The sequence below is a fragment of the Delphinapterus leucas genome, chromosome 3 (assembly GCF_059928025.1).
Source record: "Delphinapterus leucas isolate spDelLeu-1000000601 "Yukka" chromosome 3, BTC_Dleu_Yukka2, whole genome shotgun sequence".
Classification (NCBI taxonomy): domain Eukaryota; kingdom Metazoa; phylum Chordata; class Mammalia; order Artiodactyla; family Monodontidae; genus Delphinapterus; species Delphinapterus leucas.
Genome location: NC_143131.1, coordinates 124,112,725 through 124,139,226, shown reverse-complemented (window position 1 = coordinate 124,139,226; position 26,502 = coordinate 124,112,725). Strand labels below are relative to the sequence as shown.

The 26,502-nt window shown below is 39.0% G+C and overlaps 1 protein-coding gene and 1 non-coding gene across 3 annotated transcripts in view; both read right to left on the bottom strand.

Annotated features, from left to right (window-relative positions):
• The window catches only part of TCERG1 (transcription elongation regulator 1), a 143,288-nt gene that overhangs the window by 79,247 nt on the left and 37,539 nt on the right, over window positions 1-26,502 (bottom strand). The window contains exons 4-5 of one of the 2 annotated variants that reach the window (XM_089909458.1): window positions 19,192-19,368; window positions 4,518-4,624 (exon numbers count right to left, since the gene is read on the bottom strand). The gene's annotated coding sequence lies outside the window, so the exon portion shown is untranslated. Of the gene's footprint in view, window positions 1-2,437; window positions 3,408-4,517; window positions 4,625-19,191; window positions 19,369-26,502 lie in introns of those variants that run through there. The other variant, XM_089909457.1, reaches the window with a different exon arrangement.
• On the bottom strand, window positions 1,672-1,774 carry LOC115803330 (U6 spliceosomal RNA). The gene has a single exon (XR_004024010.1). It is a non-coding gene; the product is annotated as a U6 spliceosomal RNA (small nuclear RNA).

Below are 26,502 nucleotides of genomic sequence, written 5' to 3'. Positions count from 1 at the left end.
TATGTTCATTGCATAATATTTCCATATATATGAGGTTATTTTTTTCACTGAACCATTTGAAAGTAAGTTAGAGAGTTTATGAAGCTTCACCCCAAAGTACTTCAGCATTTATCTCCTAAGAAACAAGAACATTTTCCTATATAACCAAACAGTCATTATAGTAGATTTAATACTGATTATTCTCTAATGTAAAAATCTTACTAAATTCTTCAATTTTCTCAGTAATGTCCTTTAGAGCATTTTTTTTTTTTTGGTTTGTTTGGTCCAGTCTCCTTTATTCTAAAACAGCTCTTCTGCTTTTTTTTTTTTTTTTTTTTGGTCTTTCCTGTCACTTTCAGGCCAGTTGTTTTTATCTGGTTGTTTCTTCAGAATTAGATTTCGTTAAAGATTTTTAGCAAAAACTCTACAGAGGTGATGTTGGGTCCTTCTTAGCACATCACAAGAGGCACAGGGAGCCACTGTGTCCTATTATTGGTCGTGCTAAGTTTAATCAGTTGGTTAAGGTGCTATCTGCTAGAATGCTCCATTATAAAGAGTTTGAAAAGATGTCTTTACAATTAATAAGTAATCTGTGGGATAGTACTTTGAGAATATCTTGTTCCCCAACAACTTTCACCCAAAGTTTTAGCAGCCATTAGTAAACCTTGCCTGAATCAACTATGTGATTACAAAGATCACATTTTTTTGAATTTTATCATTTCCTCTCTACATTTATTGGATGGCATTCTACTGCTTAAGGAAAAGAGCTTTCTCTTCCCTCACACTCACTTTTTAATTTTCTTGAGTATTATTATGAACTCAGATTTTTCATTACCACTCATTTTCTTTTCGATTTTCAATTTGTCCCAAATTTGGCCCCTTCAAGGTGGGAGCCCCTTCCAGCTGGTCTCTGTCCTTCAGACATAACCCCATCATTGTTTGAGCACTTCTTTGCTCTCTAGCAGAGGAAAGCCCAAGCTCATTTTGTACTTTCCTTTGATTCAGACCTAGAATCAGCCATTTCCCCAAGATAACTTGATTACTTTTAGTGAGAAGTAGTTCATAGAAAGCAAAAACTGGGTGGTAAGAGTGCTCATTGCTATCGGGATGTCATTGTGTCTAGGTCCTTTCAGTGGACAGAGCCAGGAAGTATGTTTGATTTTAAATCATAAATTTATCTTGATCCCCCAACTCCAGTCCAACACCACAGGGTTCTTCCTCTTTTCCTCCCAGTGCATATTTTTTATCTCTTTTCTCCCACAGTGAAAGCCTGGTTTTCAATCCAACATCAATATATTTACTCATTTGCTCCTCCTTACAATACACCCAATAGTATCAGAATTACTGTATCAGTACCACTACCAAGAACAAATCTACTAATAAAGTTCCAGATTGTTTGCAGTGCTTTTTTTTTTAATCCCTAGAATACAGCCCACTAAAGGTAAAAAGATCTGTTAAAAAAACTTTTAACCTCGATATAGGTTCATTTGTTTCTTTTTATATTCAGTGTTAGAGTTTTCCTTTCCTTGTTGACTTAATTTTTTTCTTTGTGATAGTGGGCTTCTTAATTTTTTTCCAGTTTTATTAAGATATAACTGCTATATAAGATTTGTAAGTTTAAGGTATACAACATAATGATTTGGCACATGTATATATTGATACAATTACCAAAGTTTAGTTAACATCCATGACAAAAATATGGAATGCTTCACAAATTTGCATGTCATCCTTGTTCAGGGGCCATGCTAATCTTCTCTGTATCATTTCAATTTTAGTATACATGCTGCCAAAGCAAGAGCTAATTTAATTTTTTGAATATGTAAAACAGTAGCATAGTTAAAAAGTCAAAACTATATAAAATGTAACTCAGAGTAATTTTCTTCAATCCCTGCGCGTAAGTTTCTGGTTTATCCTTTCTTAATTGCAAAAATAAGCAAATAATATATATGTATATGTGCATGCATATACATATATCCTCATTTTTGCCTTTTTTATTCAAATAGTAGTATACTGCATATACTCTTTTGCACGTTATTGTTTTCACTTCATATTGTTTTATGTTATACAAATGCAAGTGTTTTATAGCACTGGTGTTTCACTTATTTGCTCTCTCAAATGTATTTGGTATTTAGGAAGGTTTTATTTTTATTTTAATGGTTACTTTTATACTAAAACTAAAATAAACTCCATCCCCCCATCTTATTTTTGTTATTTTTCTATTGGTTCCTCAACAATATTAAAATTAATTAATAATTTCTTCTATCCTCTCTTATCCCTATCCAGCAGTATCTCATTTGAATAAATATCCTTTTATCCTCCTCAGCAACAAGTATATTCTATATTTCATCCCTCTTACCATTCTTCCCTTTTAATTATTATATAATATCTACTTTGCCTGGTCATGTACTCTTCTTATAACCATCATAGTTTTATAGGTAAATACATATTTTATGCTTACCATCAGTCCTTATGCCAATGTCTTTCCATTTTGGTTGTCTAAAAAAACCTTTCTTCAGTAAATTCATGGGAGCAGTAGTCTCTGGTTCTTTCATGTTCATCATTTGTGGCATGTTGACTAGATATAAAATCGTTGGCTCATGTTTTCTTTCCTTGAATATCTTCAATATGTTACTCTCTTTATTTCTTTATTTGGCTGCGTCAGGTCTTAGTTGCGGCACGTAGGATCTTCGTTGCAGCGTGCGGGATCTTTTGTTGTGGCGTGCAGGCTCCAGAGCACAGGGGCTCTCTAGTTGTGGTGCATGGGCTCTAGAGCACGTGGGCTCAGTAGTTGCAGCATGCGGGCTTAGTTGCCCCGTGGAATGTGGTATCTTAGTCCCCCGACCAGGGATCGAACCCGCATCCCCTGCATTGGAAGGCGGATTCTTAACCACTGGACCACCAGGGAAGTCCCTGTCTCTCTACTTCTTCTGGAATAAAGTTCAAAGACAATCATTTCTTTCCCATTTAGGTGACTTGATATTTTGACTAGATGTCCAAAAGAGTTTTTTCTTTTCTTGTAAAGTCCAGAAGTTTTCTGAGAATATACCTTGACATTGGTCATTCTGGATTGATTTTCCTAGGTACTAGTGTCAAATCTTTTTTTACTTCAGGAAAACTTTTCTCAAATGTTTGCCTTTTAAATTATTTTAAAATTTCCTCTGCTTTTTTTTTGTGGGTCTTCTATTATAGTTTGTTCATTTGTTTACCTTTCCACATCTACCACTTTCTCACAGATCTCTTTGATTTGTTGGAATTCCCTCCTTTTCACCTACTGTTATCTGATATATTTATTCACTCTTCTGTTTTTTTCTATTTTAGTCTCCATCTCTCAAATGATTAATATTAATTCTGAGTTCTCCTACATCATTTCTGAGCTTCTCTAATTCTGATTTATATAGTCCTTTCCTCTCTGATATTATTTTATTAGTTTTTTATCTCATTTTAAAATAATAAATTTTTCATCTGTTTTATAAGCATGTCTTTCTGATATGTTTTCACTATTAGAATGATATTCTGCCCTTTCTTTTTCTTTTATTTTTTAAAATTTATTTATTTATATTTGGCTGTGTTGGGTCTTCGTTGCTGCGCGCAGGCTTTCTCTAGATGCGGCAAGCAGGGGCTACTCTTAGTTGCAGTGCATGGGCTTCTCATTGCAGTGGCTTCTCTTGTTGCAGAACATGGGCTCAAGGCACACAGGCTTCAGTAGTTGTGGCATGCGGGCTCAGTAGTTGTGGCTCGAGGGCTCTAGAGCACAGGCTCAGTAGTTGTGGCGCACGGGCTTAGTTGCTCTGCAGCATGTGGGATCTTCCTGGACCAGGGCTTGAACCCATGTCCCCTGCATTGGCAGACGGATTCTTAACCACTGTGCCACCAGGGAAGTCCTCTTTTTTTCTTATAATGACTTAGAGTTGGATTTTTTTCCAGCTTTATTGAGATATAATTAATATATAACATTGTGTAAGTTTAAGGTGTACAATGTAATAATGTGATACACTTATACATTGCAAAATGATCACCACAGTATGGTTAGTTAACACATCTAACTTAGTGCTGGATTTGAACACAATCTTATTCTATTGTTCATTTTTATATGGATTTACTTTTTCTTTTATGAAGGAAGGGTGAATCAGGATAACTTTTCTGGCTTCATTACTTTAGACTTCCTTCTTCTGGTGTCCTTACCAAGAACTTTTTAATGGCCTGTACTTTCTGAGATGTAGTTCCTCTGCTCTTTTATCTAGACTTTCTTTTTCCTTTGCTTCTATTACCCCATCCTTCTTCATTTGGATTCTACTCTCAGAAGTATTCTTTTGGTGTGAGACTTTCTTCTGAAAAGGAGCTTTGTAATTTGAAGTTCACAGAGCCAAAAACCACACCAGCTCCTTTAGGCCTTATCTTGGACCCCACACACCCACATCTTTACTGAAGTGTAGAAAACCCCCTCCCAGTTTTAGTAGTTGTTCTCAAATTGGTCTACCCCGCTTTTCAGTGAGTACTATTGCCAGTTTTAGAGTTCTGTTCTCAGGTCTATCAGATACCTCGTGGCTCCCTCCTGCGCAGACACTGATACGATGTGGTTCTTGAGCTATTGGTAGTTTTCCTCCACCTGCTCATATTTTGAGGTTCATGAGAATATCTTGTCCATCTAGAATAAAAATTTGAAAAAACAAATGTCAATCAAGGAGGAACTGGCTTAAAAATTTAGTGATATCATTGTAGTTTTTAGTAAGGTGAAGTCAATGTTGAATTTTATATAACAATATGGAAAGCAGTATATAATATGTTAAGTCAGAGAAGAAGCTTACAAAGTTTTTATAGTATGATAGCATTTATATATTTTTTAAAACGTTAAAAATATATGTGTGTGTACGTTACTGTAAAAGTTGCCTAGAAAAAGAAACACCCAACTTTTTATATGGTAATTTATTCAGGTACTTGTGGGGGTTAGCTATTTCCACTTTATACATATGGGTTGCACAGATAAGTAGTGTTGAATTCTTTTTTTTTTTTTTTTTGTTGCGGTACGAGGGCCTCTCACTGCTGTGGCCTCTCCCGTTGCGGAGCACAGGCTCCGGACGCGCAGGCTCAGCGTCCATGGCTCACGGGCCCAGCCGCTCCGTGGCATGTGGGATCTTCCCAGACCGGGGCACGAACCCATGTCCCCTGCATCGGCAGGCAGACTCTCAACCACTGCGCCACCAGGGAAGCCCTGAATTCTTTTACTGAGCTCAGGATGACCCTCAGATCTGGTCAAGAGGGGCTCCTACCTTGGACCTCATGTATTAGAGAGTCTGAAAATTGCAAACACACAATGAAAAGGTAAGCTTATTAAAGAATCTATGAGATTGGGTACCCACTGCTGACACAGAGCAGCCATCACCCTAAACATCCACACTGATGACTAACACCATTCAGGCCACAGGAAATGCTTCTCCACATCTCTTGCCCTCTGTCCTGAAAGCAAAAGGTGACTTGATTCAGATGTCAAGAAGAATCATTGGTTGTCTTGCTGCCAGCGTTGTGGAAGGACACTGCTTAGGAGTGTAAGGAGAATTTGAGCTGTGGAAGCATTTAGGTAAGAGAAAAGACAAATTAATTCGCTTGTCAAATCCTTCCTTTCAGATGTCATGAATGCTATAGATTCTTGCATAACAAAGTATCATTTCCCAGGAGTGCTGAGCATCTACTTTCTTCCTTTCTTCGAGTTCCAGTTTCTAGACCTGTAAGCACTCGCGAATTACTGCAGTATTTGCAATAGTTACACGGGGCAGCCAGAGAACATTTTGCAATATTAAACAATATTATCCTTAAATCATTTTTATGCATACCCTAGATATAACATGTTTGAGGCATGAAGCATAATACCACTTTTTGGCATTAGCAACTGATGGATATTGAATGCGAGAATTGCAAATAATTTTGTTTATGAGAATATTTTATAAGATATAATTACATTTTAAAACTAAAGTAAAAACTAAGCTTTATTTGAATAATTTTTGTTTAAATTTTAATGATCATTAATTATTATTTTTATTTTGTTTTTTAATTTTAGTAGATTATTTTGGATATTTTAGAAAAAAAGTGACTTTCTGAGGAGAGGAGGTCCCTCTCCTCAGGGATCCCTATTCTGTGAGACACAGCAATAAGAAAAATAATTTTAATTTTTCAATATTTTAACATTTACTTTAATTATATTTTTGCTGACACATATTCAATTTTGGAATCTTTTGAATATGATTACATTTTATCTTTTAATTCTACAGATCACTGAGAATGAGAACAAGTTGAGATTGGGGTAGAACCACAAAATATGAAAGTGGGGCTCAGGATACTAAGGACTGAAAAGATGTAAGTAAAATACATTCAAAGAGGTGGTCTGCTTCAATTTTTTAAATTGCAGACATTGAAAGTAAACAGACTTTTGCTGAGCATGACCCGCACACAATTCACAAACAGGCATGACAAGTTCTTTATTTAATGTATTTTAGTTACTGAGCAAAACAAGGAAAATACGCAACCAACTTATTCTTAGCATCCACGACTCGAAAAGGTTGAATGAAACACCTGTTACTTTATGTTCTTTACTAATGAAATTTTTTTTGTGATCAAAAGAAAACAATGAAAAATATACTTTTCCTATAAAATTCACAACTCAGAAAAAACACATGCAATTCTGGCCTGCCCATCAGAAGATAAAGAACTTGCAAGAAAATTGGCAAATTGGATGAGAAATATGAAAACTTTGGCTCTTTACTGTTTGTTGGAAAGTATCCTGGAAAAAGTCTGTCATACCCTTCTGAAATCATGAGACTACTTCAGGAAAAATGTAAGATGACTCAAATTATTGGCTATGAATTTTCCATTGAATAAACATGGCAGAAAATTTAATTATTTTAATTATTTCACATCAAAATAAAATGTTTTTCAAATAGAGAAAGAAACCACAGAAAGTTTTTAATATTTTAAGTTGAAAAAGACCGAAGTATTTTGTTACTATTGTTACATATTTCACAATTAGCTTTGGCCAGTGAAACTATTTGTGACTGGAAATGCTGAGGTTCTCAACTAAAAGAATACAAAATGTTACCTGTACCAAAAACAAACAAACAAAAACCCCAGCATATGCAAATACTAGAACTGAAAAAAAAAAAAACCTAAAAGAATAGCAAATAGTAATCAACCAAGAAACCAGTAAACATGTAAATACTGATATAAAATATTGCTATGATATTCTTAAAGAATAGTCATAGGACTCAATATTTTGTAATAACCTATAAGAGAAGAGAATCTGAAAAAGAATATATATGTGTGTGTGTATGTATATGTATGTATATATGTATATACGTATATATATATGTAACTGAATCACTGTGCTGTACACCTAAAACTAACACAACAATGTAAATCAACTATACTTCAAGTAAAAAAAAAGAATAATCATAGGTGTTCCATATTTAGCTAAGCCTTGTGTGGCAACAGTACAACATTGATAGAAAACAACGGACATTTTCTAGTTTGGTAGAAAAAATTACTTTCAAATTTGATGCCAGAATGGCCAAGAATATAAGATAGATTAAAAACTAATTTAAAAAAATCATATAAAAATAGAGAATTCAAAATAGTATTAAAAGTGAGAAAAGAAATTACACATACAATTTTTAACATTAATGATAACTAATTTAACTAGTGTACACTGGGACAAATCACATTGAACAAATAACATTCATCACATGTACTGTCAAACTATCAAAAGATGAAAATCGAGGAAGTCAAAATTAATGAACATTTTATTGGTTTCATGCTAACTGTAAAATGTTGAACTGCAAAAATAACTTTGAATTTCAGGTATTGATTGAAAGACTAGTGAAGGCAAGCTAACAATAATAGCCATTAGGAAGGAACAAGCATTTTTTGTGATCCATGGACAATGCATCATTTGAATTCCTTATTCAGAGACACGTTCTCAACTGTACTAAGTATGGCATATTTGGAGCAATTCAATGATTACATAAGATATTTTCTATATTTGCCCAAATATGAAATATCTTGATAAGAAAAACATGTCATATTTACCACTACAACCACTTTCAGACATACAAAGGGAATGCTGACTAAACACCATTAAAGCATTAAAAGTTAATTTACACAAGACGACAAGATGCACTAGAATTGTACAAGAGAGAAAAGATGATCCCTAAGTAAAGAGAATGGTGATCTTCGACAAAAAATTATTTTTGAATTTGCACTACCCACATTTATCTGTGAACTGCTGCTTGCTATAATAATATTACCCAAAGCTTGCAGAAACTCCAAAAACTCAAACTGATACAAGTTTGGCTGTTTTGCCTTTTTAAGATGAATTCTTTTTAATTTAGAGAAACTATTTTCCCTAAATTGAAATAAACGGTATGTGAAGTATGTAACAAATGTGACATTCTTATAAAATATAAGAAAATCAAAACAAGTAAATAAAAATATTTGCATCACTCTAAAAGAGTATTCACATATAAATAATCTCCAAACTAACTTCTAATGAGACTATTTTTGGGTTACTATGGATCAAGGTATAGTGTCAATTAAATAGAGATTTGAATAAATCGTAGAACATATTACCAATTTTTGGTCTTCCTTACAATATTTCAGACTTGAAATTTTTAAAAAAGGACTTCAATATTTTATGGATCTAGATACTGCTTTTAGAGAAGGTGAAAACTGTAATACAAGTGATGATTTATATGATGAACTTAGAATATTTTATAATATTTCTATGATAATAATTAACATAAGACCCCATCACACTACTTGGACTTTATGTGTAAAATTCATTGTTGATTTCTGAATGCAAATGTTACTACAATAATTTTATTGACTATTTCAGTTGCTATTGACTAAACAGCAAATTTTCTCTATAGGAAAATTGATTTAAAAATAAAAATACAATGACTTAAGCAAGGTTGACTAATTTGGCATTACTATCATTGGAACACAAATTATGTAAAAATCCTAATTATAACAACATAATTAGCAATACTGCTAAAGTGAAAATAGAAAAAAAAAATTTTAACATCTTTATTAGAGTGTAATTGCTTTACAATGGTGTGTTAGTTTCTGCTGTATAACAAAGTGAATCAGCTATACATATACATATATTCCCATTTCTCCTCCCTCTTGCGTCTCCCTCCCATCCTCCCTAACCCACCCCTCTAGCTGGACACAAAGCACCAAGCTGACCTCCCTGTGCTATGCGGCTGCTTCCCACTAGCTATCTATTTTACATTTGGTAGTGTATATATGTCCATGCCACACTCTCACTTCATCCCAGCTTAACCTTCCCCCTCCCCGTGTCCTCAAGTCCATTCTCTGCGTGTGGGTCTTTATTCCTGCCCTGCCCCTAGGTTCTTCAGAACCTTTTTTTTTCTTTAAGATTCCATATATATGTGTTAGCATACAGTATTTGCTTTTCTCTTTCTGACTTACTTCACTCTATATGACAGTCTCTAGGTCCATCCACCTCACTGCAAATAACTCAATTTCATTTCTTTTTATGGCTGAGTACACATATATCATAATGTATGAACTACATATGCCTTTGTCAGCCAAACAACAAAACTCTCAGATATGTGCAAAAAATTAAAGATCAGTCAAGACAAACTAGAGAACAATTATACCACAGAAGTCCACCCACTGGAGCGAAGGTTCTGAGCCTCATGTCAGGCTTCCCAACCTGGGGGTCCGGCAATGGGAGAAGGAATTTCCAGAGAATCAGACTTTGAAGGCGTCCACCATTAGCCCCACCAAAGAGCCTGTAGGCTCTAGTGCTGCAGCCTACAGGCCAAACAACCAACAGGGAAGGAACTCAGCCCCACCCATCAGCAGACAAGAGGATTAAAGTTTTACTAAACTCTGCCCACAAGAGCAACACCCAGCTCTACCCACCACCAGTCCCTCCTATCAGAAAGCTTGCATAAGCCTCTTAGATAGCCTCATCCATGAGAGAGCAGAAGGAGAAACAAGAAGAACTACAGTCCTGCAGCCTGTGGAACGAAAACCACATTCACAGAAAGATAGTCAAGATGAAAAGGCAGAAGACTAGGTACCAGATGAAGAAACAAGATAAAACCCCAGAAAAACAACTAAATGAAATGGAGATAAGCAACCTTCCAGAAAAAGAATTCAGAGCAATGATAGTGAAGATGATCCAGGACCTCGGAAAAAGAATGGAGGCAAAGATCTAGAACTGTTTGCAAGGACAAGAAATGTTTAACAAAGACCTAGAAGAGTTAAAGAACAAACACCTAGAAGAATTACAGAACAAACAAACGGAGATGAACAATACAATAACTGAAAGGAAAAATACACTAAAAGGAATCAACAGCAGAATAACTGAGGCAGAAGAATGGATAAGTGACCTGGAAGATAGAATGGTGGAATTCACTGCTGTGGAACAGAATAAAGAAAAAAGAATGAAAAGAAAAGGAGACAGCCTAAGAGACCACTGGGACAACATTAATCACACCAACATTCACATTACAGGGGTCCCAGAAGGAGAAGAGCGAGAGAAAGTACCTGAGAAAATATTTGAAGATATTATAGTCAAAAACTTCCCTAACATGGGAAAGGAAATAGCCATCCAAGTCCAGGAAGCGCAGAGAGTCTCAGGCAGGATAAAACCAAGGAGAAACATGCTGAGATACATAGTAATCAAATTGACAAAAATTAAAGACAAAGAAAAATTATTAAAAGCAACAAGGGAAAAAAGACAAATAACATATAAGGGAACTCCCATAAGGTTAACAGCTGATTCTCAGCAGAAAGTCTACAAGTCAGAGGAGAGTGGCACAATATATTTAAAGTGATGAAAGGGAAGAACTTACAACCAACATTACTCTACCTGGCAAGGATCTCATCAGATTCGACAGATAAATCAAAAGCTTTACAGACAAGCAACAGCTAAGAGAATTGAGCACCACCAAACCAGCTCTACAACTAAGGCTAAAGGAAATTCTCTAAGCAGGAAACACAAAAGAAGAAAAGGACCTACAAAAACAAACCCAAAACAATTAAGAAAATGGTCATAGGAACGTACATATCAATAATTACCTTAAATGTGAATGGATTAAATGCTCCAACCAAAAGACAAAGACTGGCTGAATGGATACAAAAACAACACCCATATATATGCTGTCTACAAGAGGCCCACTTCAGACCTAGGGGCACATACAGACTGAAATTGAGGGGATGGAGAAAGATATTCCTTGCAAATGGAAATCAAAAGAAAGCTGGAGTAGCAATACTCATATCAGATAAAATAGACTTTAAAATAAGGAATGTTACAAGAGACAAGGAAGGACACTACATAATGATCAAGGGATCAAAATCCAAGAAGAAGATATAACAATTATAAATATATATGCACCCAACATAGGAGCACCTCAATACATAAGGTGAATGCTAACAGCTATAAAAGAGGAAATTGACAGTAACACAGTAATAGTGGGGGACTTTAACACCTCACTTACACCAATGGACAGATCATCCAGACAGAAAATTAATAAGGAAACATGAGCTTTTGACACAATAGACCAGATAGATTTAATTGATATTTATAGGATATTCTATCCGAAAACAGCAGATTACACTTTCTTCTCAAGTGCACACATAACATTCTCCATGATAGATCACATCTTGGGTCACAAATCAAGCTTTGGTAAATTTAAGAAAATTGAAATCACGTCAAGCATCTTTTCTGACCACAATGCTATGAGATTAGAAATCAATTACAGGGGGAAAAAATGTAAAAAACACAAACACATGGAGGCTAAACAATACCTTACTAAATAACCAAGAGATCACTGAAGAAATCAAAGAGGAAATCAAAAAATACCTACAGACAAACAACAACAAAAACAAAATGATCCAAAACCTATGGGATGCAGCAAAAGCAGTTCTAAGAGGGAAGTTTATAGCAATACAATCCTACCTCAAGAAACGAGAAAAATCTCAAATAAATAATCTAACCTTACACCTAAAGCAATTAGAGAAAGAAGAACAAACAAAACCCAAAGTTAGTAGAAGGAAAGAAATTATAAAGATCAGAGCAAAAATAAATGAAATAGAAACAAAGAAAACAACAGCAAAGATCAATAAAACTAAAAGCTGGTTCTTTGAGAAGATAAACCTTTAGCCAGACTCATTAAGAAAAAGAGGGAGAGGACTCAAATCAATAAAATTACAAATGAAAAAGGAGAAGTTACAACGGACACCGCAGAAATACAAAGCATCATAAGAGACTACTACAAGCAACCCTGTGCCAATAAAATGGACAACCTGGAAGAAATGGACAAATTCTTGGAAAGGTATAACCTTCCAAGACTTAACCAGGAAGAAATGGAAAATATGAACAGACCAGTCACAGTAATGAAATTGAAACTGTGATTAAAAATCTTCCAACAAACAAAATTCCAGAACCAGATGGCTTCACAGGTGAATTCTATCCAACACTTAGAGAAGAGTCAACACCCATCCTTCTCAAACTCTTCCAAAAAATTGCAGAGGAAGGAACATTCCCACACTCATTCTACAAGGCCACCATCACCCTGATACCAAAACCAGACAAAGATACTACAGAAAAAGAAAATTACAGACCAATATCACTGATGAATATAGATGCAAAAATCCTCAACAAAATATTAGCAAACAGAATCCAACAGCACATTAAAAGGATCATACACCATGATTAAGTGGGATTTATCCCAGGTATGCAAGGATTCTTCAATATATGCAAATCAATCAATGTGATACACCATATTAACAAATTGAAGAATAAAAACCATATGATCATCTCAATAGATGCAGAAAAAGCTTTTGACAAAATTAAACACTGATTTATGATAAAAACTCTCCAGAAAGTGGGCAAAGAGGGAACCTACCTCAACATAATAAAGGCCATATATGACAAACCCACAGCAAGCATCACTCTCAATGGTGAGAAACTGAAAGCATTTCCTCTAAGATCAGGAACAAGACAAGGATGTCCACTCTTGCCACTGTTATTCAATACAGTTTTGGAAGTCCTAGCCACAGCAATCAGAGAAGAAAAAGATATAAAAGGAATACAAATTGGAAAAGAAGAAGTAAAACTGTCATTGTTGGCAGATGACATGATATTAGACATAGAAAATCCTAAAGATGCCACCAGAAAACTACTTGAGCTAATCAATGAATCTGGTAAAGTTGCAGGATACAAAATTAATGCACAGAAATCTCTTGCATTTCTATACACTAACAATGAAAGATCAGAAAGAGAAATTAAGGAAACAATCCCATTCACCATCGTAACCAAAAGAATAAAATACCTAGGAATAAATCTACCTAAGGAGACAAAAGACCTGTACTCAGAAAACTATAAGACACTGATGAAAGAAATCAAAGATGACACAAACAGATGGAGAGATATACCATGTTCTTGGATTGGAAGAACCAATATTGTGAAAATGACTATACTACCCAAAGCAATCTACAGATCCAGTGCAATCCCTATCAAATTACCAATGGCATTTTTTACATAACTAGAACAAAAATATCTTAAAATCTGTATGGAGACACAAAAGACCCCAAATAGCCAAAGCAATCTAGAGGGAAAGAAACTGAGCTGGAGGAATCAGACTCCCTGACTTCAGACTATACTACAAAGCTACAGTAATCAAGACAATATGGTACTGGCACAAAAACAGAAATATAAATCAATGGAATAGGATAGAAAGCCCAGAGATAAACCCATACACCCATGATCAACTAATCTATGACAAAGGAGGCAAGGATATACAATGGGGAAAAGACAGTCTCTTCAATAAGTGATGTTGGGAAAACTGGACAGCTACATGTAAAAGATTGAAATTAGAACACTCCCTAACACTATACACAAAAATAAACACAAAATGGATTAAAGACCTAAATGTAAGACCAGATACTATAAAAGTCTTAGAGGAAAACATAGGCAGAACACTCATTTTTACATAAATCACAGCAAGATCTTTTTTGACCCACCTCCTCGAGTAATGGAAATAAAAACAAAGATAAAAAAATGGGACGTAATGAAGCTTTTGCTTCATTAGGCTTTTCCACAACAAAGGAAACTATAAATAAGACAAAAAGACAACCCTCAGAATGGGAGAAAATATTTGCAAATGAATCAATGGACAAGGGATTAATCTCCAAAATATATAAACAGCTCTTGCAGCTCAATATTAAAAACATAACCCAATCAAAAAATGGGCAGAAGGACTTCCCTGGTGGCGCAGTGGTTAAGAATCTGCCTGCCAATGCAGGGGACACGGGTTCAAGCCCTGGTCCGGGAAGATCCCACATGCCACGGAGCAACTAAGTCTGTGTGCCACAACTACTGAGCCCGTGTGCCACAACTACTGAAGCCTGTGCACCTACAGCCCATGCTCCACAACAGGAGAAGCCACCACAATGAGAAGCCCGTGCACCACAATGAAAAGTAGCCCCTGCTCACCATAACTAGAGAAACTCCGTGTGCAGCAACGAAGACCCAATGCAGCCTAAATTAATTAATTAATGTAATTAATTTATTTAAAAAAATGGGCAGAAGACCTAAATAGACATTTCTCCAAAGAAGACATACAGATGGCCAAGAAGCACATGAAAAGCTGCTCAACATCACTAATTATTAGAGAAATGCAAATCAAAACTACAATGAGGTATCACCTCACATCAGTTAGAATGGCCATCATCAGAAAATCTACAAACAACAAATGCTGGAGAGGGTTTGGAGGAAAGGGAACCCTCTTGCACTGTTCGTGGGAATGTAAATTGATACAGCCACTATGGAGAAGAGTATGGAGGTTCCTTAAAAAAGTAAAAATAGAATTACCATATGACCCAGCATCCCATTACTGGGCATATACCCTGAGAAAGCCATAATTCAAAAAGACACATGCACCCCAATGTTCATTTCAGCACTATTTACAGTAGCCAGGTCACAGAAGTACTTAAATGCCCATCGACAGATGAATGGATAAAGAAGATGTGGTACATATATATAATTAAATATTACTCAGCCATAAAAGGAACAAAATTGGGTCATTTGTAGAGACGTGGATGAACCTGGAGACTGTCATACAGTGTGAAGTCAGAAAGAGAAAAACAAATATCGTATATTAACACATATATGTGGAACCTAGAAAAATGGTACAGATGAAGCGATTTGTAAAGCAGAAATAGAGACACATATGTAGAGAACAAACGTATGGACACCAAGGGGGGAAAGCGTGGGGGTGGGGGATGGGATGAATTGGGAGATTGGGATTGACATGTATACACTAATATGTATAAAATAGAGAACTAATAGGAACCTGCTGTATAGAAAAATAAATAAATAAAATTAAATAAATAAAAAAAAAGAGCAGTCAACTTTAAAGCCTGCTGATATTCAGTCATATAAAACTTGTTCTGTAGGGACTTCCCTGGTGGTCCAGTGGTTAAGAATCCACCTTCCAATGCAGGGGACGCAGGTTCGATCCCTGGTTGGGGAACTACGATCCCACATGCCGTGGGGCAACTAAGCCCGTGTGCCGCAACTACTGAGCCCACACGCCACAACTAGAGAGAAGCCTGTGTGCCACAGAAAAGATCCCACATGCCTCAGCTAAGACCCGATGCAGCCAAATAAATAAATAAGCAAACTTGTTCTCTAGGTCTCATGTTATATGTTCTTACCATAAAAAAATTTTTTTTAATGTTTAAGGACAAAAAAGACCTATTTTCAATTTTGTTTTAACTGTAGGAGGATAGGACATACTTTACTATTATTTAACAGTTGTTGGCTTGTTTATAACTTTAAATATTTAGACATATGGTTCTCCATTTATATTTTTGCCCAGGTCCACAAATTCAGGGGTGGGTCTAATTCAGCACATGTTCATTTTATAAGTAATGCTGACAAGAACTACCATTAAGTGCTTATCATGTACTGGGCACCGAGCTAGGTACTTTTTATACAGTAGGCTCACAACACCTCTACAAGGCAAATACTCTCATTTCATTTTACAGCTAGGGAAACTGAGGCTTTAGAGGGGTTAAAGTCGCTGCTCAAACAGTGTCAAAATTGAATCAAATGGACATTTACTGTACCCATCCTGAACTGGGACTAACTGTTAGGGCTGACAGAGTACTAGGGAATGGGCTTTATAAATGCAAGGCCTCTTCTGGGAAATGTCTGTCACTCTATCCCAATTCATGCCGCCTGAAATTCCACCATTATATACAGTGATTCCTTTTAGCTCTAAAGCCTTTCCAGTCTCCAAAAGAAACCAATGGAAATGCAAATCTTCCCAGGGGGTAAAAGATGCTAACATGTGAAGCCAGGAGTACTTCTCATATTTTTTCCACCAAAGTAACCCATTGGACCAAAATTGAATTCTTAACCCCCAGGAGTCTGAAGGCTCAGCCCAAAAGATTCTGATCAATTTCTTTTAAGTCTTGTGTGTTATTTCTTTAAAGTCATGCATATATTTTTCTCCATAATATATATATATATATATTTTTTAATATAAAAATGTTTCCCTCCAGATCTCCAAGTAAAAATGATGCTTCACTCCATGTTCCTCTTAGAGCTCAAGAACTCCTTGGCATACTGTCCAGCCCTCTGGCTTAGAAAGCAGAGCCTTAAACTGTTATCAGTGGGCACGTGGGTGGGGTTTACTTGACCTCCCCAGTTGAGATAAAGGTCCAGCAGAAAAATGAGAAGCTGGATTAACTACTTCCTGATTTAGCTCAGGACTGGTAATGCTCATCTTTTATTTTACTCATCTTCCTAAGTCACTCAAAGTCTACCTCTATTTTGAAGGAGGTGAACTCCTTGTCATTAGAAGTGTGCAAGGAGATTGAACAACTGCTTGCTTGGAGAGCTGTGACAGGTAGGGCATGGAGCACTGAATGGAGGAAACTTTCAAATGTGATGCCATATGATCCTGCAATGTTCTAAGTCCTCTGCAGCAGTAATTTCCAGACAAATGTATTCAATTCCATAACTATTTATTCAGCACTTTTCAAAGTGCCAGATACTATGCTAGGCAGTGGTGAACAGGACAGTCTTCCTGAAACTCAGTTGGCTACAGAGAGCTAGAAACCAGCATGTAACTATAATACAGCCTAGGTGCTCTTGCAGGAGAATCACAGTAGTTATGGAAGCTCAGGGGAGGGACACCAAGCCTGAAACAGTAGAGATGGATCCTGGTAGGCTTCCAAGAAGATGTGACATCTAAACTGAGGTTTGAGGAATGAGTAGGAGTTTGCCCAGGTCCTTCTGGAGGCCCCTACAGTTGCAATTAATTTCAGCTATTTTCAGGCCCCTTCTCTGCCCTGCTACATTTTGTTCACCCATTCTACTTGTCAACTCAAGCTACTTGGGAACAGAAGTGCTGACTTTTTAATTATCCATTGTAACCATGAATGTGTGGAGAGAATAAGTGGTCCATCTCATTATGTAAAACTATATCAGACAGGGGGACCAGATTCCAGGTTTGGGGCATCAAAGTTACTGGGCAGACCCTAAACTCATTTTAGATTTTCACAGCTGTTTAACCAAGGGGAAGGGAGGGGGTGAGTCATGCTGCACTTGCCTCCTGGGCTGTGAACAAAAAGGAAAGAAAATATTGTTAAGGGAAGAAGCAGGCTCCTCCTTGCAATAGTATGTTTTTTGGTTGTCACGCAGTAGACAGCAGAGCCAATAATCCAGTCTGTGAAGTTGCCAGCTAAAAAAACCAAACCTTTTGAAGTAGCTAATGAAAACACTCTTTTTAACTTATTCCGATCTCATCGCTGAGAGCTGAGCAGTTGCTCCTGGGCAGAAGTTTCACTAATGTAGGGATGTTGACTGGCCACTGCATCAAATATTTATCAAGTCACAGATGGGAATCTACAAAGAGTTTGCAGAGAGGTTTAGTGTCTCCCTTTGGTTCTAGGGGAAGCACGTCAGCACTGCAAAATGCAAGTCCACAAATACATACCTTTAAGCTTAGGCGTATGGTTGCTGACCCATTTAAACAGGTTAAGTGGGGCCCGATTTAAAGAAATCACCTTTTTTTCCCCCTTAAAGTAAAAGTAGTACATTTTCACTGTAGACGTTTTTAGAAAATACCTTTACACTAAAAGAAGAAAAGAGAACTCACCCATAATGTCACCATCCAGATAAAATGTACCAGTCTTTTAAGTCAAAATTAAATCACCCTGTATCCGACGTTCTGTACCTGTTTCACTCTTTTGCTTCTCTCGTTTAACAATATATTCTTAACATCTTTATACAACATTTTGTATTTTTCTACAGCATATTTTTATATATCTCCACTATTCTAGTCTATAGATGTACCATGACTTACCCAACCAGTCTCTTGGGATTGGATATTTAAGTTGTATTTAGCTTTTCACTATTTACTGTAAGTGATGTTTTTGATGAGCAGCCTTGTAATTAATTACTTGTGTCCAATTATGATATTTTCTCAGGCAAATGAGTGGAAAAGGAATCACTAGGTCAAGGAGTTAGCCTGACACACCAGTTTGCATTTCCATCAACAGAGTATGAGAGAGGGTGGGGCTGCCATTTTAACGGGCTATCAGCTTGCCCATCTCAAGTGAGATGGTCTTCAAGGCCACTGAGAGCTACATAGACCACTAGGAGTTTGGGGGTTGGTTTATTTGTATATTTGTTTGTTTTTGTAACAGCCTCCTTGAAACTTGAACTTTTTTCCTCTTTAATTTAACAGCTCTCTTATTTCGCTAATCTCCCATCTTTATTTAGTTACACTGGAGAGAAAGAATGATCTCTTCAATGATAAACAGCAGCTCCTGGGTTCAATAAGGATTTATGGCTTACTTTTTTGCATTGCTATTAACCACAATTATAATGGTGGGTCTATCAATACCTTTTTCCTCTAACTATAGAAGGCAAGCTGTTTCCTGCAATTGAAGTCTCCTAGAACAGAGATTCAGTGATATATAGAAAAAAAATAGAGGAGGAGATTGTTAAGATAAGATTGCCGGCTTTTTGTTTTGCCAAGTAAAGCTATTGAAACAATTACAAGAAACAATGTCCATCTATTATCATCAGGCAACCACTAAAGCATGAACATTTAACACACATGTACTCATACCAAAATAAGATCATAATTCCAGAATAAAGTACATTCTTACCTAAGAAAGAACAACTGGCATTCCTGCCCTGACATACACAGCATCCTTATTTTTCTTCTCACAAAGGATTTGGAAACAGCATCTTGGAGTTTGGACCCTGGCTTGAGAACCACTGTCTTCCAGGCTCATGACCATGTCTTCTATGGGGAGCGGGATCTGACCCAGTCCTCTTCCCTCCTGGAAAAGAGAGAAGTGAGAGAGACCCTCTAATTCCTTCCAGGTGTCTCTTCCTACTCGCTTGGTCTATGCAGTGTTCCCAGGTTGCAGTAATTTGGGTATTGTTTTCACAACTTGCCCATCTCCACAAATCATCTATATATTGTTTATTTAGCATTTGTTTTAAATCAACACTTGTCTTAACTTCAAAAATAAATTTATTTCAAAGGGAAACTGAGTACCTCAACCATCAATGGAAAAACCAATATCGCTTGTCATAAATAAAGCAAAACAATGTTATTAGATTCTAGATTGAATTTATCTGCCAAAGGTTCTGAGACAGAGTCCTGAACTTTCTTGGTTTCTAAAGAGAGAGGGAGATTAGCAAGTAAAAGGTGTTAAAGATATATTAGCACAGACAGGAGACTTTGCCCTTGGCAGAACTAAAGGGCAACTAAGATTGAAGGAGAAGTGGAGTGGAAATAAACTTCTCACCAGGTGAGGTCATGTACTTTGATGCTCTTGCCTGTGTGCCACTGGTAGCAGTCCCTAGTTTGGAAAGTACCAGTAAAATGGAAGGAGAGTTGGACTTGGTTTCTAGCCCTGGCCTGGCCACTTGCTGATTATAAATCCTCGGGCCAATCACTTCACCTCTTCTTAAAACCTCAGCTTCCCCAGCTGTAAAATGATATGATAATAATCTCTGTAATGGGGATGTTGTGAGGAATACATGAGAATAGTTAAAACATTTTGTAATCTCTGAAATGCTGTACATGTCATGAAGGATTAGCCTCACTTGTAGTGCTTTTATTTATGGGTATCAGATTTCTTTTCCCAGTGGCCCAGGATATACTTCCAGGCCAAACATCTCACTGTAGCCTAAAATAAATAAGTGTATTAAAGCCTTTAAAAATGAATTGTTGGATCCCAGATCACGTAGAATAGGTCCTAGTAGGACAGAACGAAGCATTCTTAAGAATTCTAACGGATTTTCCTGGTGGCGCAGTGGTTAAGAATCTGCCTGCCAGTGCAGGGGACACGGGTTCGAGCCCTGGTCCGGGAAGATCCCACATGCTGCGGAGCAACTAAGCCCGTGTGCCACAACTACTGAGCCTAAGCTCTAGAGCCCACGAGCCACAACTACTGAGCCCACGCGCCGAGAGCGCATGCTCCGCAGCAAGAGAAGCCACTGCAACAAGAAGCCCGCGCACCACAACAAAGAGTAGCCCCCGCTCAGCGCAACTAAAGAAAGTCCGCGCACAGCAACGAAGACCCGATGCAGCCAAAAATAAATAAAATAAATAGATAGATAGATAGATAGATAAATAAATAAAGTCAGCACTAAAAAAAAAAGAATTCTAACTATTTGATCAATGGCTCTAATTATCGGGAGGGCAGAACCATGCCTGGTTTGTTCACTTCTGTGTCCCTTGCACCTAGTTCAGGGTGTGGTACATTAAAATTGCTCAGTAAATGCTGTGTGAATAACTGAATGAGTGAATGAATGAATGGCTAAATCAATGAGATGACAGCCCTATGTTAGACCTTGGTTTCCATAGTACATATCTGTGGCTTTTTATCACCCCATACTGTATTAATCATGTCTTTAACTTTCTATATTTTGTGATGCTTTGACATCTTGAGGCCCTGTGGACCCAGAGAAGAACGGCCCCTCCCAGGGGTAGCTAATTCCTAGAAATAGCAAACAATTTACCAGCGAGTGCATCTTTAATATGCAAACCAATCAATCCTGAGCCCATACCCCATATCTACCTCCTTTTACTAGGCTCCTGCCTTCCCGGACACCATCCCCCTACCCTAAATCACCCAGGGCTAGGTACCAGGTAACTAGGGACCACCCCTGCAGTCCAGAGCCCTCCAAAATTATCCAAACTCTAAACCTACTCAGCTGTTTACCCTCCCTAGCCCATTGCTTCCTGTGGAAACCACAATAAAGGCTTTTACTCATGCTCTGACCTTGCTCCGTCTGACTCCTGGTGCTTCCCCTTTGTGGCCCTGCATGGCGTGGCATGCCCCCTCCTCTTGGGAACTCTGGGTAACAAACTATCTTTTCAACAGCAGTCACCTCCTGATGTGTTGACCTGTTCATATCTGTATAAAAACAAAATCCTAGGTACATTTTCTTTAATGAATTTATTTTTTGGCTGTGTTGGGTCTTCATTGCTGTGCGTGGGCTTTCTCTAGTTGCAGTGAGCAGGCTTCTCATTGTGGTGGCTTCTCCTGCTGCGGAGCACAGGCCCTAGAGCGTGTGGGCCTCAGTAGTTGTGGCGTGTGGGCTCAGTAGTTGTGGCTCGTGGGCTCTAGAGCGCAGGCTCAGTAGTTGTGACACACAGGCTTAGTTGCTCCGTGGCATGTGGGATCTTCCCGGACCAGGGCTCAAACCGCTGTCCCCTGCATTGGTAGGCAGATTCTTAACCACTGCGCCACCAGGGAAGTCCCCTAGGTATATTTTCAAACAAGTATCAACCCTGAGAACCCACCCCAACTTCAATCTCAATTCATGATTAAAGGGGAGCTGTTCTCACCTCCGGCTCAGGGAGGAATATACAGCTCAGGTCTAAGCCAGTCAACCTGTCACATCAAGAGTGTCTCAAAGATGGACGTATGACCACAATAAAGCTGCACACGTCTCCTCCTGGGACAAAAACTCTTGATATTTTTTTTTTCCTGCTGGATTAGAGACTGGGGAAGTTTTAGGTCTGGAGCTAAGCAGCCATTTTGCTAGCTAGAGGCAAACAACCTGTCTGAAACAGAGCCAATCAAAGAAAGTAGAGCCAAATGACAGAGGAAGAGAGAAGTCAGTTCCTGGTGGCATCACCTGAGGCAACCCAACTCCTGGAATTCACAGTTACCTGTGTTTAAGCCCATTGAAAGTGGGCTTCCTGTACTTACAAATAAAAGAATCCTAACCTACAAGGTTTTCTTTCCCCTTTTCTTGCCACCCAAAGCCACATGTGGAGATATTTAAAACAGCAATTTGAATTAATCCAGTTCCACACTTAGTGTGTGCCAGGCACTGTGCTGGTCCCACATTGATACCACATCTAAGACAACCCTCCAAGAGCTTCAGTTTAGATGGGAAGACAGACATGCAAACAGTCAGCGGCGAGTGGAGTAAGAGCTTCCCCAGAGGCTCCAGCAAAGGCTGTGGAGCAGGGAAGGAGTAGCAAATCTGCCTGGAGGTCTACCCTCTTCAACCCTGTACGAGTTACAGCCTTGACTCGGCTGGATCCTTTGTGAGTGTGTGTGGGGGGGGCGGTCTTTCCACTTCGAGGAGCATCAACTAATGAGTGCTGACACTGAGTGAGGATTTCCTGTGTCACTGTGTCCATGCTTATTTCATCTCTGTTCCTTTATAGGGCAGATATTACTATCCCCATTTTAGAGATGAAGATTCCTCTATTTAGAGGCTCAGCTAGGGTAAACAGTCTTACTTCACTCAGTGGTAGAACCCAAATTCAATAGAATGTGTGACCCCAAAGGCCAGGCACTACATTGCTAAGCCACTCCCTCGTATTTGCTGAGAGCTCCTTGTGTGCCAGACTGCACCCCATAATTGTAGAAGAGAGAGCAGCTCTCCAAAAGCACTCCTTATCTTACAACAGATTTTGCTTTAGGATTCTTTTACTGCATTGTACATGGAAAACAATAGTCAGCTTAGAAAAATCTGTTGAACACGCAAGTGATTTTAAGGGCCACATCTAGTGAGTAAAATGACGTCCACCTGTGTATGTCCACATCCTAGCTCAGGACCCCAGCCTCTCATTTGAGATGTCTCCACCTAGCAGTCCTCTGAGAGGTGGAGCAGCCAGGTGCAGCACTAAGTAGCAAAGAACCTCCTGGGTCCCAAGATCAGGCTTGCCTGTGGTTGGAAGGGGCTAGGCGAGATCTCCAACTGACACACTCAGTGAATTGTGCCTTTACTTCCAGCAGAGCATGCGGGGCTTCTGAGAATTTCATCATGCCTGATGGACGCACCGCAGGCAGCCTGAGCCCCAGGTGTATCAGCCACCGAGGCAGATTTCCTTTTTAAGCTTCCTGTTGCCTTGTCAACCTCATCATCCCAAACGAGTTAAACAAACAATTTATTAGGCTGGCAGCCCCTCTGGACACGGTACCTTTTTAAGGGACAGTTGGCTTTTCCATTTTCCACTACACTTTCCTGATTTTCTTTCCAGAGGAAAAAGGGTGCATCTCTCAGCTTGGGTAAGAAGTGTATTGTATGAATATGGACATGTAGTTCATATACTGGCTATGAATATTCATAGGCTGTCCGGGACATATCACATCAAATCTGTGTGAGGGAGTAAGTATTTCATTTTAAAATCAAAGCTGAATAGGATGCTTTTAAATCGTCATTAGGTTTTTATTATAAATGAATGCATTTATATTAAATTGGATTAGAATTAGATATAATTCACACAGTACATAATTAGATAACTAGCTTGCTTCCCTTAATGGTATTTCTCCAAGATCTTTTTATGATCATTTAATTTTGAGTCTTTTGAAATAGATGTGAATAGACACATTGGGTTTTGTAACACATTACTGCCTCCTTTATTTCAAAATTGCTATTTTAGGCTTCTTGACAACTAAGAATGGCCTTAGTTTTTTCTGGCACTTTTTAAAATAATCGGTCAGGAAAATGTGGATGTCACTGCCCTGTTTTACTTTGCTTATTCACAGATCTCCTTTGCATTCAGTTTTCACTCCTAGAAAATTCTTTTGCTGTTCATTTGTCCTATGAAATATACAAGGCTTCATAATGACAGTCACTACCGTTTGGCAGTGCTTACCCTGTGCCATCCGCTGTGCTACGTACAGCATAGCTTGTTCAAGCCTCATCTGTAACCTAGGAGGCAGCTAGTATTTTTTCACGCTTTATAGTTGAGGAAACCAAAGCTCAGAAAATTCAAGATAGTTTGCTCAAGAAACCTGGCTCATGAGAAAAGGAACTGAGTGGTCAATGACTCCCAAGTCAGTACACTTATCTTGCCCATTTATTCTTTCATTCCGCAGACATCTGTTGAGCCCCTTCTAGGTCCCAGCCACTGTTCTGAACACTGGAGATACTCCGGGGAACGAGACAGACAAAAGCTCCCTGTTCTCAAGGAGCTTACAACCTTCCCAGCGTCCCGAACGAGGCTGAATCGTAAATCTGGACTCCCATCCACAGATGTGGTGGAAGATGCACATCTTCAGCACGACTGGATTCCCCGGCTGGTTTGAATCCACCACTGGGCTTGTCTCATTTTGGGGGGCTGGGACTTGTATCAATGCCTAGTTCAGTGGCTACATCCTTGTAAGTTCTTAATAAGTATTAGTAGTTGTTGTTTGACATTTAGGCTTCCAAAAGGAGTGGGGGGGGGTCGGGCCAGGTAGCTTCATATGAAAACACTGCATTTAAATCTCCCTTTTAAAATGTTCCCGCTCTGATTTTACTCTTGACCTGAATTCGCTCCCATTCTTCCTTGGCTGCAAGTGCCTGACATGACCCTGAGGACGACTGGGAAGGGAATGTCATCTTACGCCCCACACGGGCATTGTTATTGCTGATCCCCCGCAAACCTGAGGACCAGGGCGAGACTCCCCAGACCTGGTCTCTCCCCTTCTGAGGCTGCCACCTTCCTGATAGTTGGGGCCTGGCTGGCTTCCCACGCCTTCCTGTCTCCAAAACACAAGGGGGGAGATGAAAAGAGGTTTGCTACCATCTCAGCCCTTGCCATCAGATTTACAGCGCCTGCCTCTTGATCAGCCAAAGAGAGGGGAGATGCAAAAGACCCATCAGCCCCGCCCTCAAACTCCTGTCTGTTTCAGAACTGCTTCTTCAGGCTCCAAAGTATGTGGAGCTTTCTCACGGCAGGAAACTAAAATGCTTTTTTCCCCAGACATGATTGCTTAGGTCCTCCCCAAGCAGTGGGACCAGTGTGTCTTCCATTGGAATCTTTCACCTTCGTTTACAATCCCTCCTTTCGGAGCTTCTTCCGTAACTGATGGTGTTCTGAGTGGCACGTCCGTGGCATCTCAGGGTTGAATCGGGGTGGGAAGGCTGGGGAAGAGGAAGGTGACACTGATGTGGCCTCACAGCAGCCTCAGCGGTGGCCTGTGTCCTCTTCTCTGTACCCCCTCCTCCATTGCCCTTGCCCAGTGCCATGTCCGTGAAAGAAGTTTGTCTTAAATCAGGTTCTCTAGATGCAGAGGCCCAGATGGCGATTCTTGTGCAAGTGATTTATTGAGGGACTACCCTCAGAAGAAGCCTTTATTGGGTCAGGGGAGAGGGGATAGAAAGAGGGAGAGAAGGAGAACGGGGCAGGAAAAGGAGCTGGGCAAAGATGGGATTTAGGAAAAACCTAGCCTAGATCCAATCTCCCTGGGACCTCTCCTCTGCAGGATGAATTGCATCTCCACGGATGTCCTGCCCAGGTAAAGGGGCTGGACCGTTATGCTCCCCCCATTAAGAAGCCAAATGCCATGTCATTCCCACCCTTGGGGTGGGAGGTAACCTCCCAGGCATCTCCCACCATGAGGCTCTCTGCAAGCGTGGATAGCCCTCTAGAGAAGAGTACAAGTATGTGAGCCGGTAGCAGCCAACATCTGCAGCAGCTGGGGGATGGGTTCGCTGGCCTGGTAAAGGGATCCAGGTTGGGTACCAACTGCGTCTGCTATGATGCTTAAGACACAGTTTTTGACAATGTGAGAATGACTAAGCAGTTCTGTTCACGTTGACAATATCTGTTAACGAGGCTCCCTCCCTCCCTTCTTTCCACACTCCCTCCAACAGATACTTTAGTAAACTAGTCCTCAGGGTGCTTAGAGTCTAAGTAAGGAGTCAGGCAGTGAACAAGGAAATGAATAAACACACAAAATAATTCCAAATTGTGACCATTGCTCCGAAGGAAGTAGAGTACCGGGATAGACGATAACAGACAAGGGGGGAGAGGCACGTATTTTCGTTGAGGTAGTCACAGAAGGCTTCTCTGAGTGGGTGACTTGTAACCTGAGGCCTGAAGAGAGAGGAGGATGCAGTTGTGAGAATGCAGGGCGAGGCACAGTCCAGGGAGGGAAGCAGCAGGTGCAAGTCCCCGGGAAAGAGGTGCGCATGCTCTCAGAACTGATGCAAGGTCAGACGTGAGT